This window comes from Poecilia formosa, unplaced genomic scaffold, assembly GCF_000485575.1.
Source record: "Poecilia formosa unplaced genomic scaffold, Poecilia_formosa-5.1.2 Scaffold1, whole genome shotgun sequence".
In the NCBI taxonomy this organism is placed as follows: Eukaryota; Metazoa; Chordata; class Actinopteri; order Cyprinodontiformes; family Poeciliidae; genus Poecilia; species Poecilia formosa.
The window spans coordinates 3739945-3755532 of NW_006799940.1; the positions used below are offsets into that span (position 1 = coordinate 3739945).

The window sequence follows — 15588 nt, forward strand, 5'->3', positions numbered from 1 at the left end:
CACCCATCAGTGTTATTGTTATTATTATTATTACTATCATTATGTCCTCCTGTCTGACAGTCCATTTCATTCAGGTTGGCTTGTTGAAAGATTAAACAGATGCTGGAAAGCAAATAGAAAAATAAACTCCCCTGGGACAAACTGCATCCGCTGGGCCAGCTTCGGCCGCTTGGCGCTGTCGAGCTGAATCATTCCTGTGCTCGGAGCTTGTTGGAGTAGCACAAAGCTAACGGAGCACCCAAATAACCAAAGCACTCAGGAGGAACACCATCCCAGGTTGAGGAGGAGGTGGAGGTGTCAGGAGCAAATGAGATGTGAGAAAATCCCTTCAGGTTGTTAGGATGAGGGATTTTTTTTTTTTTTTTTTCTGTGAAGCGAAAACATGCAATATTTACTTCACACGTTCTCACTTCGGTCTTTAGATGCTTTATGCACAGCTGAGAACCCAGCAATGCGTCATGTGGGCATTTTCCACCCCCATTTTTTGGCACTTGTATACGTACTGAGGCAGAAAAACCAAAGGCTTCTGAGGCTCCAGCGTCTCTGGGGGCAGAGGGAGACAGCTCTGTGCTTTGGGCGTATAATCAACACTCAGCTGGCTGGCGTTTTCATCCCATTCTGAAATTCTCATGATATTTTTATTTGATTTCCTTATTAAACTGCAACAGCGGCTCCTTTGTGCCGCGTGTGATTATTTAACTGCTCTGGTTACTCACTACAGCGCTAATGTTTATTGAAAGGAGGAGGTAAAGAGTTCACATGCGCACAACAGTGGCTCCATCACAAACATGTCTATTTCCCATCAGCATTCAGATATTTCTTTAAGACACAAACCCAATTTGCAGCTGAGTACAGGCTGTAATGTTGTCTCTCTTAAGTGTTGTTGAGGGGAAACATTGTCTGTGCCATCTCCCGTTTAGGCAGTTTATGTAAAGTAGCTTGCATTAGTGTACATAGTGTATGAGCGTTAGCAGCCGGAAAAACAATTTCACTCTCATTTATGTAGGAGTAGGATCTATTTCAAGACTTACTTTTATGACATCGATAAAATTTGGTGTGTTGAGAGGGTAACTGGCACCAATTCTGACTAATAAAAAAAATGTGGATGTGTATGAGAGAATTTAACAACCTTTAAAATAACCTAAAATTTAAACCACCAAGTGTTGCAAATGCACACTGGTGCCGCCTCTAATAATTTCACAAATGTGGTTCTCTATTTTACGGTTTCAAACAATGCATGTCGCGTCCTGCGTTCAGCGTGCGCGACTTCCTTCCACAGTCCAAAAAAAATGATTGCTAGATTAAAAAATAAACTGTAGAGACGTACTTTAATTGCATGTATCAAGAGGAACATGTACTTAAATCATAAGTGTGATGTGCAGAAATTACCATGAACTGATAATTGGAACTTAATATAGTTGAACTAAAATACTGAGAACTAATTTGTCTGAGTGCATGACGCTAACCCAGCAGCATAGCTTGCTATTTTAAGGACAGAGGAAAGAAATCCTGATGGGGATTGCATCAGAAACAATCCTCAGGGTGATGTAATGATTTTTGTTTCTCCATTATACAAGAATCTTAAATGTTTCCCCCGAGTAGAGTTGGAAAATAGCTGCGGTATGACTTCTGAACGTTTCCCGTACAGCTCTCCTGGTGGAATCGCCTGTCAGAAAAACAAGAAGCCAGACTTGTCACCGTACTACCAGAAGTTTCCAGTTCCTTTCCTTTTCACTTCGTGAGAGGAAAAAAAGTGAAACAGTCACTCAAGAAACTTTCGAGTGAGCTTGTATCACTCAAAAGCTTTAATTCTTCCCCAAGAATCTGGTCAAATACTTAAAAATGTATATCATTTGGTATGTTGTTGAAATGGGTTGATGGGTTTTATTAAAAATTTAAGCTCCACTTAAACTTTTCTGAGCAACTGGTGCCTTGTTCAATCTTTTCAAGTCCACTGCAAGCAAAATTATTCAACACGTATAAACTTTCTCACAATTTGACTACATCATTTGATACTTCTGATCAAGTACGGGGGAGCATTTTCAGAACCGAAGATGCAAAACATCTTTAAGAAACACGAGAAGGAATCCAGTTTCCAAACATTTAAGCACTTAGGATCGTTACATCCTGCTGACTGAGACTCTACGCTATATGGATCGAGCTAAATCCTGGATGAAAGCCTGTTAGAAGCTGCAAAAGACTTGAGGATTGGACAGGAGTCCACTTCCCTGCAAAACAACAAAATGAAATGACTTAGATCGACATATCCAACGGTGTGAATACTTTTGCAATGCACGTATCACTTCACTTTATTGTGGATGAATTTGTGTGTCTTGCTTTGTTTTGTTAAGTTGCACAGCTACAGTGTTGATGGAGTCATGCGACATGGTTGACTTGGTAATGCTCATGTCTGCATATTCTCAAATTTACACTGAAAGCATTGGGATATTAATTAAACAGCTGTGACCAACCCTCGCTAAAAGCTCTGTGTTGTGAAAGAAGCATGTAATTCAATAAAGCAGGACAAGGGACTGTAGGCAACATTGAAAGCAAAAGAGAGAGACAAAACAATAGAGAAGAGCTCATGTTTCTGATCAGATAAGCCTCACAGGAGCCAGTTTGCAGTCAACTCGATGAGACTTCACATGTAACGTGGTTCATGTTTATCCAAGAGATTCGCAGGGAAACACCGACTGAAAGAGATTCAGATCTCACTACATTGTGTACAGTTTCATTTAGCCAAATTCCAGTCTGGCCAGAATGAGTTATGAAGTTCAGTAATGCATTATGCTTTGCTCTGTGAGTCAGGCAAGCAGTCAACTTTCCATTCACGCACTGAAGCATAAACCAGACGCACAGCGGGTAAACAAAGCCTGGTCACACAAGTGAGGCAGCAATAAGAGTCACTATCGGAAACTTTCTCAAAACCTCCAGAGTGAGACCAGCAGCAGCTTTCTCAGTCGGGAATAGCGGTTGATGTCGTTTTTATTTCTTTTTGCTTCATACTGTTAACGTCATTTCCCAGCGTCTTTCACTTACAATATTTAAAAACTATTACAAAGACTTTCACATTTCAATAAATAATAAGAATTTATTATGTGCTGAAAAAAATTGAGGGTGAAATTAGTCTCTCTTTTTTTTCCATCTCACTGGTTTTCATCTCCATGTCACAAAACATCTCAGAGCGCCTGTGTGATGGGTTTGGAGGACGCAGCCTCACTGCAGAGTGCAGCTCTGTGTTATGTAAGGTAATTTGCTTGGGTGGATTTTTTTATTTATCTTTTTTTCATGCTCGCATCCAGAAGAGTTACCTTACCCACCATATTCTTCACAAAGCATCTGCTGTTACAGACACCAGTGTATGTTTGTTACTCGTTAGATTCTGACAACAAACGACAACAACTACTGGAATTAGAAATAATTGTATATCAAATAAATAGTTTTGCTACAAATGTGATAAAAATTAATTATTGTTCTCAGAAATAAATATACATAAAATCTAAACATTCGCCACGATACTGTCTTTAAGTTTGACACATTTATGTCACATTATGTGCATTTCATGTATTAATGTGCAATCAGGTTGTTTTAGCCAAAGCTTTAGGACAATTATCTCACTTTTTTTAATAACCAATATTCAGATATAAAGTGTTTGTTGTATACTTTTTTCTGTAACCTTAATTATGCTTTAGACTGCTTAAGCTGCACTGGATTTGAACAATTCAACTCAGATTTAAGTTTCTTCCATATTTCACTAAAACAACCTTTAAAATAAAACTACAAATCCCTGGCAATATAAAGTAGCAAAGTATCTTAATTTCTGCAGGATATTTTTGCTAAGACAAAGTTGGGAATGGGAAAATGCACAGGATAAGATAAAAGGAAGACCTAAAAAAATTCAAAAGAAAAATCAGATTCTGTTGACAAAAAATAAATAATTTAATGAATGACAAAGCAGGAATAAAGCTTTGGTAAAACAAAACGTCTTAACAATGTCACTGCCACATGTCAAAATCTCAAATGGATTTGACATTGTGTGTTTTTTTAAATCAGTCACTGAGGTTCTGCCTGTTACTGAGACATGAGGCTTCAGCCTTGATCTCTAAGATACGGTGAAGACAATTAGAGGTTTTTGTGCTAAATTATCTTCAAAGACAAATGAAACCGATTCTCCAGGAGGAGATGGTGGTAGTTTTTACTCCTTTCTGGGGCTATCTGATACCGCATGTTATGATTGGTCTGTAATTCTAAACATTGGTCAATGTGGAAAATAATTTTGGTGAGAATGATGTTTTTTCTACTGTGTATAGTTTGCATTTCTCTGAAATAACTTCTCGTTCAAAGCGCTTTTAATAATGATGAGAATAAACGGCAACGATAAATTGTGTTAAGTACATGTACAGGTTGAAATTTGAAGATGTTACATAAGGCGATCTCTTGACTGCTTTCTAGGTTACCATGGTAATGATTCCAGCTTTCTGCTGCTGAAAATCCTGGTCAGAATCTGAAGCTGCCTAGATAGTAAAAATCAATGAGAACTCATTAAGAATGTGCAAAAGAAACAGGCCATAAACATGAGCAAGAACGACATATCTGGATGCAAAAAAAAAAAAAAAAACACATGACATTTACTTCTTTCTTTACTGCAATGTGTTCACTAGACAAATAAAGAAAACAAATAACCTCTTCTAAAAAATTATTTCTTTCACGTTTGATTTCCTCTGTTGCGGAAATGCTGTTCAAATGTTATACGAAAGTGCATTGATAAACGAGCTAAAACAGGCAACATAAGTGCATTTAAATCCAAAAGCACAGCTCAGTTATTTATTATTTTTGGCCAAAGTTGTTATGAGCCTCTGTGGAGTGTCAGAGGAGTAACTTGAACACACAGAGCAAGGAGGAGCACGATGCTTAATGACATTAGCAGTCAACATTCTCTTTGTGAATAAAATCTCACGGCCCAACATCCATGTTTGGTAGAAAAAAAAAAACATAAAAATGAAAAACCTTTTATATTTTTCATTACATTTCTTCAGCTTATTAATCAGAGAAGCGTTGCTCATGCCAGTTTTTATTTTTATTTTTTCACACACATGCAGAAGATTGCAGTGTGGACATATTTTTCCACTCTTGTAGATAAAAAAATCTTTATAAAATTGCCACCAATGACTGTTCTAATGCTTGTAATAGTGCTTTTATTATTGATTTTTTCTTTTTTACTTTCATTTCAATGCACTTAAAATGAACTATTCCAGATTAAACAGTTAAAATTTGCAAACAACATTTTTAGGTGGAAAATAACCACAAAGATAAAGTATTAGTTTTGAATTTTAAAGTGATTTCAAGTGCAAAGCAGTTTTTATAGAATAGTCTCTATCTGAAAATATTGCGTTGCAGAAATTATACGATTGCCAAAAGCTTAAAGAGGGACTTGTCATAACTTCTACTTGAAGATTTAGTTATGATGTTACCTTTTTTTTTTTTCCATCTTTTCAGCAGCGACATGCTGTGCCGTCCTCTCAGAGGAGTTGAAATATGTCTGCATCAGTCCGTTGAAGACCTCTGGGACTGCTGGTGAGAGTTTTATTCCTTATGCACTCCACCACTCACTGCTCTAACCTCTTAAGCTGACTGAATAATAATGATGATACTAATGTAAGTAATTACCATCAGCGATTCAGAATGTGCCCCCATTATGCAACAGCTGGAAGTGGATTCTTGTCTGTTGCCAAATCAAAGCTGCTGCTGCTGCTGCCAGAAATGAAAATAGAAAAATAAAATATATTATTCATCGTCCATCCACATATAGAACGGACGAAGAACATGTCTGCTCGTTTTCAGCCACAGCCTGTGTCACATCCATGCACTAATTGACTTGGTAGCTGCCCAGGACACAAACATCACCGGTGGTGACGGAGCGGCTAAACCGGGGAGGGAGTCAGCGCTCTGATCCAAGCTACTTTTAATATGATGGAGACATGTTCGCAGCAAGCGGTCCCCCTCACCAGCTGGCTTTTTCCCTGCCTGGATGTCATCTTGGGATTATAGTGACTCAGACAGATTGAATGCCTGGATGCATTTGCATTCGTTTTCACTGTCCTGCACAGATTTTGAGCTTATTGATGAACTATCGACAACCGTCTTCTCGGCCGAGTCAGTAAGAACACATTGACAAAAATCAAATCATATCATTCAACAATATGAAGAAAATGTTTTGTTTTTTGGGGGTGTTTTTTTTTTTTGCATGTACAGTAACTAAACATGTAATTTTAATGATGATGAAATTAATTGGTGTAAAGAACAAATATGAAAGTAATTAAAAGAAATTGACATTTTACACATTTAAAAATGCATTTTTCTCACACAGAAAGTTCTCTAATGTGGAACATTAAAGGATTTTTCTATTTTATTTTGAATTGAAAGATTGCTGTTGCAAATTCCTTCCCTCCAATCTACCTGAAATGGAGCTATTTAGCGTCGATAAAGGGGCAAAAACTTTGCTTTGCACAGCAAATTTGGAAGTGTTCCATAACTGCTTCTTTGTGTGCTTTGGAATGCCGTTTAAATTTTTTTGCGAAGCGATAAAAGCTGGGTAGCTCTTGAATTGCTACAAAATGGAGCTGTATTTCCCTCAGCCTATTGACTGGCAATGTTAACACCTTGAGATGCCATGAGACCTAAATTCTGAACATCATGGCATGGAGTACATCCCAGTTTTCCATGTCTGGCATGTAACCATTTATTTTAGCTTTTAAGCTGGTTCTATTGATCCTGTCTCCAGATAGAGGGATAATCAGTAGCCTAGCATCATGACCTGTTTGTTCTGAAGATCCTGCAGCTTCCACTTCATCTTCCTGACATGGCGCCTCCTCACCCTGATTCTCAGACTGATAGGAGGAACCACAGAGCCCTGTTAGGTTAAAGCACATCTTCTGAAGTTGGGATATATTTCCTCCAACAGGTTCTAGAGGAATCACCTCAAACCAGATGTTGGAGTGGATTTTATTTCAATGTCATGTGTGAATGTTAGAGCCTCATTTTCAACAGTGGAGCTCTAAAGGTTAAAAAAAGGTCATTTTGGAGAAAGTCTCATCAACATCAATATTTCCACTAAATAAGAGACAAAAAAAATAGTTTGATATAGGAAAACGCTCTCAGACTCTGAGCTCAAAGCAAGATGCCAGAGAGCACCAAACAATTTTTTTTACATTAGACAATTAATTTAATTTCACATAATTATCACGGTAGAAGTCATTTGTTTGTTAAATACTTAATAAAACATATTTACCGTGTTTGTTGTTTGTGTGGATGACATATACTCACAGATGAACGAGATAATTAGTCCAAGTTTGTCGTTTATTGAACGTTCAGGAACTACAGCGGCTGTAAAGCGCCAAGGCAAAGGCGCATGAAATGGTAAAATACAGGCGCAAGGTAAAATAACCATTTTACCAGGGGAGAAGCACACCCGTTGCCATGGCAACCGCCACAGTCGAGCAGGGACTACATTAAAGACGTCACTTTCAGTCCCTTATGATATTAGGTTTTCAGGCTTGATATTTATTTTGTGATCATTAATAAGCCTCTCATGAACACAGCGGTGGTTGATTTGTTAATTTTAAACTCCTGCTCTGCTAGTTATTTTGGTAATGGAACTGAAATGCACAGAATTGCGCAACACCTTGTTGAAACAATAATTACTGAGATTATTACTGTTGTTGGGTCATTAATTCAAAAACATTTTGTTTTCTTTTTTTTTTTTTTTTTTTTTTTTGTTTAATAAAGTTACGAACGTTTTAAGCGAGCCAGAGGAGGACGTGTTGGTCTCAGCGTCCTGGCGGCATTCAGTTTGTCACCAACCGCCGAGATCGCGATCGACGTATTGCACCCCTGCTCTAGCAAAGCACGAACAGTTCAGAAACAATATGAAATGGGAATAAAGCTATTTTTTAACTGATTAAGTCGCGTTTAGGATTGTTCATGAAAAAATAATCAGTCACGGCTGATTAGTGGGTACACTCACGGCTCCACAGTGAACCCATTGATTTTTTAGATCATACAGCCTCTCCCTTTTCTTGCAGGTACTCCGTACGCCCCGCTAAATCTTTTAGGGGTACGCAGTACCCGACCGTACCCGCCTACTTTCTCCCCTGGTTAAATTTAACATTTTGAAAGTGTCCATATTGGTCCACTCTGGATAGTGTCGAAATTATGCTTTTGAAAGTGTTATTTGTGATATAGTTGAAACACTCACAGTAGTTGAAATTAAACACACATCAGTCTTGACTTACTCAACACTAGTGTATTTTGTCAATAGTTAACACTATGATGTAACACAGAACAGTGTAAAGTATATATTTACATAGAAATATGAGTTTTGAAATTCTACGGGCAGGGTGTACTGTGGTGGTGCAGGGGTTAAGCACAACCCACATATGGAGGCTCTAGTTTTCAATGCGGCTGTGGGTTCACTTCCCGGTCTTCCCCTTCTTTCATTACCGACTTTTTGTCAATTTACTACCAAATAAAAGTCACTAGAGCAATTAAAACCTTTTTTTTTTTTTCAGAAACTACTGGCCATCAATAATCCCCAAATTTATTTTAAAAGACATTAGATGCCACTTGAATCTACAAAAACAGCTACACCAGTTGCAGTATATAATCTACTTTTATTTCAAAACATCACTGACAGCAATATACAATAAAGGTCATTCATTCATGGTACTTTGCACTGAAGGTGAAGTGTGCTTTGAAAGTTCATTGGAAGCAGCCATGGATGGTCTTGTGATCATTGATGGTAAAGTGTCTTTGGTGCTGCTCTTGTTTTCGCCAACATGAAGGAGGAAGACTTCCAGCCTGGAAGGAAAAACAGGAAATATAACAGAGACATTAGGATAATAAATAAATATTTTAAAAAGAAGTGTGAACAAAACTAATCAGACTCACCTGCGTGTGTCACCTTCATATTCATTCAAATTACTCTGCCCAACCGGTTTACAAGATAAAGCATAAAAAAGTCAGAAATAATTACTAAAGAAATTAGTCAGCTTATAGAAAAATTTTTGGACAGCATTAAAAGTCATGCCAACCTGTCTGGAGAAATGTGTTGAAGTCATCATAACAGGCTTCAGTCACCAACATGACACACTAACAAAGACAAAACATTTTGGCAGTTTTTAGATGTGCCACAAGTTTCACCACCACAAAGAGCGACTTTGTCATTTTGAAGTCCATCTGACAGGAAGTACAACAAACCAAGAGAAGAACAGAAACATCAGGCTACTGGTCACTAATGATGAAACAACACAAATTCAAAACATGTTAACGTAGTCCGTAGAAATGCTCTAACTAGTTTGCCATTTGTTGCCAAGTGACTGATGATGACGTTAGTGACGAGCTTTACCCAGAATGCACATGGAGACAATAAGGACGATTAATTTGTAGTTTTGTGTCATAAAGTTAAATATAAAAGTGAAAATAAAGCCAGTCATGTAGCACAACATTTTATTCAATATTTTACATCCACTATGTCACTAAAATCAGTCAGTCTGGTAAGGTTTTTGGCAACCATGAGTCAACAATGGGGCACCCTACTGTATAATCTACTGGGGTATTGTACAAAGTTTTCAACAGGAGAGGGCTCTCCTGTTACAGTTCTCGTCAGATGTAATAAAAAAAAATTGGATCCATAAATGCATGTTCTGCCTCCCATCTGGGCCCCCTGTAGGTTCATTCCAGTTGCCTGCTGCAACTCCTCGCCCTACCTGTAGATCCTTCCCTGAAGTGATGCCACAAATATGTTAAAATTGTGGGAGGATCTGTCTGATGTTGATTTCTAAATCAAAACCAGACTGAGTTACTGTTGGTGTTAATTTAGAAATCAACACTGGACTGGATTGCCTTTCGTTTAACTCTTTGGAACATGACAACATGAGTGTTTGGAACATAACACTCATGTTGTTGAATTAACACTGTATTTTTAACATACAACACTTACGCTGAAAATCTAACACTTTTGAATTTGCTGTGTGTAGTTGTGCAAAGCTGGTAAGAACAAAGCTGTAAAATAAAAATAAAAATAACTTTGGCATTTGGGGCAAAATGGGATCCTAAAAAGACATGCAAATGCCAACATCTGGTGAATAAACAGACTGAACAATCTCATTAGTTTATAGTTACAAGCTGTGGTTTTCTTGGAGTAACAAAGAATAGTTACAACTTAGGAAACTCAACAACCTGCTGACAACAGCTGGCGGTAAACAACGCTCCCTCTTCCCATCTGTACGCTCCCATCAGAAAATTACGCTTACTCTGTATTTAGTGGGTGTTTTTTATTAATTGGAGGCTTCAGCTCTTCTAAATAGTCTAAATGACTGGATTTTTAGCTTAAATTTGGTGACGGCCTACAACTTGGTCAACAAGAAGAAAATGAGCAGATTTAGGATAAGGAAGATGAAGAAAAAAAAAAGAACAATCAACAAACTTTCTTTTTCCTTGTGTACTTTTAAGCTAATCTTTAAGAACCAGAAACTGTACAACTTCTCTTCATGCATTATTCTACAGCGTCATGAGGAAATATATTTGTGCAGTCCGGGTGGTCCAATACTTTTATTCGTCTTCCATAAACATTCTGTGATATCATATTCCTTGTCACACAAAGACTGCGTTATTTTAAGGTCAACACATGTTTAAATAAAAACCGGCTCATGGAAAACAAAACAATTGCTCCTCACCTCTCGCAACTGCAAGTTCGTGTCCTCGTCACATGTCAAACAGCACATCAGATAACACAAAGGACATGTGACATGTCTTATTATAAAACACTGTGTGCTGGGAATTTGTCCTCTGTATGCAACAGACGATCATGGCAGTGACAAGACGTTCACCCCTGGAGGAGGGTGACAACCACTGTGATGCAGACACACCCCCCCAGAGCCCCAGAATCTTATTACACCCGCTTCCCGAACTCAGCTTGCTCAAAGCTCTCTCTTTTTTCCCCTTTTTGTGCGTCTCGCATCACTTAAATCCAACCCCTGATGGTGCGTAAGAGGACACTCTGCCCTCCGCCTCATCCTTTCTTCTGCGGAAAGTGTTGTCTAATTACTGATTGCAGTTTGACTCGGCACATACGTTTAATCAAGAGTAGAGCACGGTGCGGTCAGGGTTTGCGTTCTCCACCCGAATTTGCCGGGAAATGATAATGCTCATTTCGTTTATGTGAGGCCATTACTGTAGGCCATGGTTGCTTGATATTGTGTTACCAGTGTAGTATCCACAGAGTTGCTGTTGTGCGCCAGGACTGTAGTGGAACAAGACAGCTCTGGTGTTGTCATTAATACTTAATGGCAGACTGAAACGCCAATCACTGTGTTTCTGCCATCTGCAGGGCTCACAATTACAGAATGTGAACACGGACACCCGGGTTTCGGTTAGTGTGCAATTAGCTTCCTGCATCTGATACAGTCACTAGTCACAGGTCATGACCGACAACTGCACCGGTCACCAAATACAGGAGGGAAAAGTCAGATAGGAAGTCCTGATACGAGCAACTTCCAAACAAATAGGAACTACATAATAGAACGGGCCTGCAGCTTTCAATGAGGGAGGTACTTTATGTTCTCTCCTTGCTGTGATGCAGATTTATGCTTTAAAAGGTAAATATTGTTAAACAATTTTTCACAGGAAACGTGAAAAGAGAGAGAGAAAAAACCCTAGATAAAATCCATTGTAACCAACTGCCTTCAAAACTCTGATCTAATTAGTAAATAGTCCATCTGTGTGTAATTTAATCTGAGCATAAATCCAGGTGTTCTGTGAAAGCCTCAGAGGTTTGTTAGAGACCATTAGATAACAAACGGCATCATGAGGAGTAAGGAACAGAAATTTACGGAGAAATTTAAAAAGTGTGAGGATATAAAGTAGTATTCCAAGCTTTGAATATCTCTCAGAGCACAGGTAAATCTGAAAATGAAAATATTATGATTCAACTGCAAACTTTTGAACACATGGCTCAAAGAAGAGAACAATATTTATAGAAGAATAAATAGGGGTTTTCAATTATTCTAGAGGAGTCGCAGAGATCCTGAGCCAAGGTAGGAAAATCTTTTTAATGAGTAACTACTGGTCATATAAAAAACAAAGGCAAGAAAACAGCCAAAAGGAACTGTTTGCCACAAACCATATAGGAAAAACACCAGCATAAGGAAGAAAATGAGCTGATAAAATAAGAACAACCTGAAATTGATGTGAGTTTGTGGATGGACCAAAATGCAGACAAAATGGGAGCGTGGATCATATTGAACATTTAATGAAAAAACTTGCAAACACCACAGGAAGCCAGAGCATAACAAGAAAATATTACAGGAAAAACAGGAAAGTAACATGATATAATGAAATTAGATGGGAGTAAGCAAAAATTAGTGAAAGGAGCAGAAGTGTTTAACTACTGGGAAGACGGATCCAACCGAATACAGGGGAATCCTTGTTGAGATAAACTATGAAAGACTTGCAGCTGGGGCAATAGTTTTCCTCCCACCAATAATGACTTAAAACATACAGCCAGAACTACCATACTACCATAGAAAGGCTTAAATCAAAACGTATTCATGAATTAACCCTTTCATGCATAGTGGACGCTACAGTGGACAGCTGTCTAAAAGTCATTTTCTTGTGCTTTTTGTGGATTTTTATGTTACAGATGCACGTAGACCACTGAAATGGACACTAATGCATCATAACACTATCAACTACTGGCCATCAGCTGCAAATGCAAGAAATTATTTTTGTCTAATCCAATATGGCCGACCCGGTCCTTCCTTCTACTGTAGACTACTCTTGCAGGTAAAAAAAAATATTGTGACATCAGATAACCCCTAGAGAACAATACTACTGATGTATTTTTTTTCAATAACAACTTTGTATTTGGAGAAAATTACAATTGATCACCTAAAAAAATTAAAATAAAATATTATTTTTAAAAAAAATTTTCCTACCTCTTTTTTATGCCTTAAGAAAATTTAAAAAAAATGGAAAAAAATCCTAACACAAAGGATCATAATTCATGCATGAAAGGGTTAAAATAACCCAACTCGTCCAGCCTGAAACCCAATAGTGAATCTGTGGCAAGACTTGAAAAATCTAACCTGAGCTCGAGCTATTTGCAAAGAATAATACGCAAAAACTGTAGTCTATGTATGTGCCAAACTTGCACACCTTAAAATAGAAATTGTAAAAGTCGGGTCTAGAAAATCATAACTCAGGAGCGCTGGATTTAAAATTTTAATAAACTATTGTTAAAAAATGTTTGAAAACCATCTATTATTTTCCTCCCACATATACTATTCCTGAAAATCCCAGTAGAACCCACTGTAGTTTGTGTTTGTTATGTGACACAGCGAGAAAAAGTACAAGTGGTATGAATACTTTAAAAAAATCCTCCTATTGCACTGAATACTTTTACTAAGAGTCTTGTATCACCTCAAAGTTATTAAAAAACTATTTCATGCATGTCAAACGGTGGAAAATTTAGTATATATCACATGTTCACAGAGAGCTATTAAAACCAATTGAATAAAACAGTGACAAAGACTGAAAATTCAATATTTTTTTTACTGCTAAAGAAGATTACAGTGTTGAATTTAGAGCCAGGCAGGCATAAATAGTTCATTTTGTTTGTATAAAGTGAACAGAAAAGTAAAAATGACAAAAAGAAAACGTTGCTCAAAGTCACTTTAAAAGACTAGAAGCAAAAATATAAACAAATGAGGGATAGCTTAAAATGTTACACAGTTCAGTTTAACATAATCTCTGCTTCCATAACACATTTCTTTTAACACTGAATCTTGAAAAAAAAAAAGAAAGAAAAAGAAACCAGTGAGTTAATGGAGTTTGTGGAGTAAAACATTGGAAAGGGGCAATATTGAAATTGTTAAAATGACAGAAGAGGAGTGAGAATAAATGAGCACTGGAGCCCTAATCACGGAAACCTGGCTGAAAAACAACTGAAGAGAAGAATCACTCTCATCACCGACCCAATCTGCCCTGTCTTAAATACAAAATACCTCAATTTGCCACTGAAGCAGTAGCAACTAATACGATTCTGTTTCCTCTAGCCTTTCATTTGTGCTTGATTTCTTTAAGGTTTAAAAGCCTCATTTAGTCATTCCAGAACAAAAATGATTTAGATTGTTGTTCGATGAAGCTGTTTTCAGATAATCTCTATAATAAAACCAAAAACATATAAAGATAGATGTAAATATATAATGTCTCAAAAATCATTGTTTCTAGGGTTCTCACTGAAATATAATTTTACTAATTGTTATACTGTGATTTGACAACTTTATTGTTTTGTTTTCTTCTACAAGAGTATATACACAGACATTAAAAGTTAAAGGAAGTGTTAGATTTGATGTTATTTATCAGATAAGAAATCAAGTAATTAGAGTATGAAAAATTGTTGCTTGAGATTCTAGACATTCATATTCATCCTATTATCCAAAATTTTAAGAATTAAATACACAAAGGGCTGTTTAGTTTGTATGTTGACACTGAAAGCACCTAAGTTGGTTTAATTGGGAGGAATAAAGGAAACTTTTTTGTGGATCATCAACTTGTGAGAATTTCAAGCATGCAGGTTGAAGTTCACAGTGTCCTGTTGCATCATGAGTGGGTATGTTGCTTTTCAGGAACAGCTCTGGAGAAAATGAAGAGTCCACTGCACTGAACCCCAATGAAAACCTCCTAGTTATTCCACCAAATATTGATTTCTGAACTCGTCCTGAGTTAAAACATTAGTGTTGTTGTTTCTAAATGAACATGAACTTGTTTTCTTTGCATAATTTGAGGTCTGAAAGCACTGCATCTTTTTCGGTATTTTGACCATTTCTCATTTTCTGCAAATATATACAAAATCTTTGCTTGAATTTCAGAGACATATTGTCAGTAGTTCATAGAATAGAAGAACAATGCTCATTTTACTCAAACATAAACCTATGAAAAGTAAAATCAGATCATCTTAAGAGGTCTCTTAATTTTTTCCAGAGCTGTTAGGACCAGGACATTGCCAGCAATGTGCCATTTTCATCATTTATTAAAAATATTAAAGCCAAATTCAGTAAATGTTTTGCACTCAAACTTAAAAAAAAAAAAACTTCTATGCAACTTCTGTTAGTAGGAACCATTTTGCACATCTATTCCACATTGATAGTGAATGTTAGGATATTCTGACAAGGCAATATTTACAGAGCTACAGCTCAATCTGTCAAGCTGTTTTTTTACTATGACATTTGATTTTTACATGTGTTTATAAAGCTTAAATGATCAACAATTTTCCAGAGACAAACCTTTTTTCAAGAAAAGTCCTCAAGAATTATTTGATCCATTAATTGTCCCTAATCTTTATAAACTTCCTTTCACTTTGACATAACTTTCCATCAGTAATAACCTTAGACTTGTAGGTCAGCTGCATTCGGCACTGAAACAGAAAAACAAAATGCAGAGTTTCACGTGCATCTGAACGCCTCGTGCTGCTGCACATGAATCTTCTGGGGCAGAAATAATGAGAGCACAACACAACAGAACACGCCAACG

The 15588-nt window shown here is 37.1% G+C and overlaps 1 protein-coding gene across 1 annotated transcript in view; it reads right to left on the reverse strand.

Annotated features, from left to right (window-relative positions):
• Positions 1-15588, reverse strand: part of kcnk3a (potassium channel, subfamily K, member 3a) — a 36317-nt gene that overhangs the window by 19722 nt on the left and 1007 nt on the right. The window lies entirely within an intron of this gene.